This window comes from Convolutriloba macropyga, unplaced genomic scaffold (genome assembly GCF_964194025.1).
Source record: "Convolutriloba macropyga unplaced genomic scaffold, txConMacr16.3 SCAFFOLD_3289, whole genome shotgun sequence".
Taxonomy (NCBI): Eukaryota; Metazoa; Xenacoelomorpha; order Acoela; family Convolutidae; genus Convolutriloba; species Convolutriloba macropyga.
In genome coordinates this window covers 23,921-28,684 of record NW_027451961.1, presented here as the reverse complement: position 1 = coordinate 28,684, position 4,764 = coordinate 23,921, and positions in this window count along the sequence as shown.

Genomic DNA, 4,764 nt, shown 5'->3' with positions numbered 1-4,764 from the left:
GAACCTTTCACGTATCAACAATAAGTACAAAACAGTGATAATTTTGGTGCATATTCAAAATGTTTCTGAAATCTATATTGAAACTAGCTACAACAGTACAAATTCGCTCATGTTACAAATTGATAAACAATACAATTTGTCCTGCCAGTGTTCTAAGCCTGTGCTTATGGTGAGGATAAGAACTATACCATTCAATATTCTAGTTAAAATTGAGCTACGGATCGCTTTTTTGGTTTAGCGACATTTTGCTCCCAGGCTTCTCTGACTCGTGTAATGTTTTTTCAGAGCCTTTTTAAGTCGAAGGTGTCATTGATATGATGAGCATTGGATCATGATATATTTGTCTACTGCGTTCTAATTTGGGATTGATTAACCAGGTTGATGAAAAAAAGCAAATTATTACATAAGTTTGACAATTTAACAGAGTTTAATCAACATTCTCGACCGAATGCCGAAAACAAACGTGGCACGAAGAAAAATAAAAATGAGTCTCTTTCTAGTAAGTTATGTTTCTGCGGACGCAAAATTCCTGAGCAAACTAACCATCGTTTTATTGAACTGAAGGCCTGCGGATCATTTAAAAGCAAGCCAGGGCTTCGTTAAACTGTAATGGTTAGTTAAGTTACAATAACTTCCTATTACCCTTTCTAGAGCTGATCATTTTTTGCATTACATCCAGTCAAATTCTGTTTATTTCTTGCTTTTTCCATATGCCAGTGCTCACCTGCACTTTTCTCTTCCATTTCATACTTAAATTGTGTTTATTGTTCCGACCCCACTTGTGGGAGGAGGAACTATATACTCAAATGGGTTTTTTTGTTCAGACATTTTTGGCTGATCGATATATTCATCGTAGAGAAATTTGAGTAGTATCATTGAAAAGCTGGTCCAGCGTAGAATTCAAAAAAAGATTTTTTTAGAATTTCGTTTTTTTTTCGAGGAGTTATTGAGGATTGAAATTTTGTGTGAACACGAGATAGTTGGCATGATTTTGTTCACTTTTAGTATAAATTTTCTTCAAATTGAGATAATTTCCAGAAAAATAGTATTTCAAAATTACACTTCATGCCACAAAATGCACCAATTTTGTGTTCCTTATAGACTGAAGGCGATAAAAAAGACTAACTCTGGTCTTATACGGAAGTTCACTATCAAGAAAAATTCGAACTCTATTTGAGAGCTCTTTTTTTAAAAAACTTTTCAATTCGTCTTGTTTTTTAAGTCACCTAGAGACTAATCACTGTTCATATTCAAGTTCCGTTAATGACAATCCTCATTTACAGTCTAATGAAGCACAATAAACAAAAAAATTCGTTTTCAAGGAATTGCTCATGGTTTTTTTTTGGCTCCGACTCTGAGTTTTCGTAATGTTAAAAAAACCTTTGATTTGCTTTTTGAGGAATTACTAATTTTGTGGAGTCTTATGGCATGAACTCACCGACTAAAAAAGCAATATGTTTCGTAATGAGCATTAAGTAAAAATATCTGGTTATCTGGTGCTAATGGCTGTTAAGACTTTAAGAATAATTTTTTGAAATTTTTTTTGAACATTTACCAATCATAAGCTCATTTTGGTACACTTTAAGTCAATCTCAGTGATGACAAAACCCTTTTCTCTCCTATTGAAACTAAATTTCATCTGGTTAACGGTTTAATCTGGTAACTATTGGTTATATGACTTCAATGACACAAGATTTCAAAATTTAAAAAAAATTCAAAATTTTTCAATTATTGGTTACTATTGAACTCCTATCGCATTATCCAAATATTGATAGCTCCAAGGGGCTTAAAGAAGACGTTCAGTGGATCACAGATAAAATATGCATTGAAAAACTTATGAAACACTTTCATCTCGCAGTTTTCTCCTTAATTTTCGGTTTTTGCCTGTTTTTGTTGTTGTTTTCAGTCATCAGACATATTGCGATGTTTTATTGATTACCTATGCATGACAAACATTTTTTTCCTCCCATCGGAGCATATCTGAGTGTGTTTTTAGACTTCCGTTGGAAGCTATTGAAATTAATCGCTGTTAAGACTTTAAAAATTTTTTCGAAAAGTTGTTTTTGAACTTTAACCAATCTTAAACATTTTTTCGCGAATTGTTAGTCATTCTCAACACTGACATGACCTAATGTTTTTCTACTTTAACTTAAAAAATCTAGCTAGCGAATTTATCTTCCAACTTTTTGTTATATGACTTCAACGACACAAGATTTCAAAGACTTCTTTTAAAATTTTATTTACTTTCGTATTGTTGGTTTCTTTTGAAGTCTTATCACATTGTCCGAAAAATGATAGCTCCCACTGGTTTAGGGAAGACATTCAATGGGTCATAGATAAAGTTTTCAGATAAGAGCGTATGATTTAAATTGCTTCGACACTTTCTTCAGGCACTTTCCTAAGGAATGTTTGGCTTTTGCCTGCTTTGTTGTTGTTTTCACAGTCAATGACTTGTTGTAATGGCTTATTGATGAATTATGAATGGCAAAAAGACTTTTTTCCCATCGAGGCATAATTTAGCGTATTTAATGGCTTCCGTTGAGCGCTATTGAATTTTATGGCATTGATACTACGAGTTTTCTCCATTTTCTCCAAAATTTCGTCGTTCTATTGTATTTGTTCATATTGGGTGATTTTTTGAAGTTAAATCGCTAACAAAGTGCATCCCATTGATGTTAAAAACTAATTGAAACGGTAAAAATTCTTACCGAAATTTTCATTTTTTAATACCTTCGACACTTTTCTCTCTCACTTTTTGCTTGATTTTGCTGTTTTTGCCTGTTTTTTTGTTCTTTTGGTAGCCGTACATTGCTGACTGGTCGCATAAGCTTGTAATTGAAGATTGGATGAATGGTTATACCCGAAAAAGTCAGTTTATAGCGAATAGTCTTAAAGTTTATGATATACATTTTCAATTTTTTTCAAACTTTTCAGTTTTTGTTGTTCTTTTCGTCAACTTGTAACTTTTTTCATCATTGAGGGGTCCCGTCCGATTTCTTGTATTTCAAAAACAACACAAATCTACTGATGTTATTTGTCGCTGACATTTTATTTGTAGGACAATATTTTATAAACGTTTTTAGAGTGGTCAATAATTATGTTTCTTTTTCTCTTCTTTCAGCACAATCGCATAATAACAGATCCCAATGGTTTTCAAATGTGGTCCAAGTAAACCTTTTTAATCTTTCAGTATAGCTGAATTAGTAGAAAAACAATTTAATTTAAAGTACATAATTTTCAGGTAATAGCTAATGGTTTTAATGGTATCAATAATTTGTGTTTTCGCAAATCGTTTGTACTTTTTTGAGTTTTTCTGCATCTTTAGTCGTTTCTATGGCTTAGTCTTATCTCAGACAGGTCCTATCATATTCATTTTGACTTTTTAGCCTATTTGTGGACAATTTTTTGTTAATAGCTTTTGATTTTTGTGATGTTTGAAATTATTTGTTTTAAAAATTGTCGAAAGGTTTTTGATTTACGCCTTCTTTTTTTCTTCTTACTTGTTACCTATCCTGAATAAGGAAGGTCCTATCTGCTGTAGAGTTACCAAAAGAGGAATCTTGTGCAGATAAGGATTTATCTGACTACATTTTGATGTTGTTTACTAGGTGCTTTTAGATTTAGATATTGATTTTTTGTCGTTAATTTCTTAGTTTTGCTTATTTTGTTTGTTTTTTTTCTCTCGTAGTCTTTTCATAGGCAGATCTTGTCAGCGCTGTAATGAGGCATTGTTTTATGTAATTTAATAAGTAGTTTGGGTGTGTAACTTTTTTTTTAAACTCAAACATCTATTTTTGGTTATCTCTTCATTTGGTTGACAATTAAGTCAAAAATGTTGATGAGCTCGGGTCGGAACATCATGTGCGTACGCACATTAACGAGCCTCCTTGTTTTTTCTATAATCATTCTTCCAGTAAAATTCCAATAATTAATTCCATAATTTGTCCTATTTTTTAACAAAAAGTATACCGCATCAAGTATACCACTGTTATCGATAATTTCCAGATTTTCGTGTAAAAAATTTTCGCTACAATCGCGGCCGATCCAGTTCTGATTAGACCGATCTGTGTCGAGTACAGGGGTTGCGCGCAACCTATTTACACATTGTGTAAACTACTACATATTGTAGATAAAGTTTGCATATTATAGATCAAGGCCCAGAGAAGTGTTTTCACAGTCTGAGCTGGTTACCAACTATGTTGGTCTGATCAGAACCAGATCAATTTTCTGACCAGAGCGGAGTATCAAGTCTGGATAGTTTAAACAAAACCCTTTTTAGACCAGGTATGATCTCTGATCAATTTTGCAGCGTCTGGACAGTCAATTGAAGGTCAAGAGAACTCATTCCAGCGTCTGGATAGTCTGATCAAGGTCGAGAGATCAAGTCAATTTTAGTTGAAGAGCATTTGAGACCACGCTAGAGACTAAACAATATTTTCCGCTGTTTTAATTGAACATTTTTGTTTGCTAGGAAAAAAAATATTTTTAAAATTTACTAAGAAAACATAAATTGAGTCTAAACTTTTGAGTCTAGGTACTTCCGGTGCGCGACCCAACTATTTCTTGCCCTCCGTCCCAAACTACCCAAATGCGTTTGATATCCCGTTACGCGACCAAATATGTGTAGCACACCGTGCCCATCCCATGTGGATGTGATGCACCGGTGCGTGACTCAAGTTCGTCTAATCACAACCCATTTCAGTCAGGATAATCTGTTAGAGCTGGCTTGGGTCGCGCACCTCAGCCGAGGTGGACAATGATTAC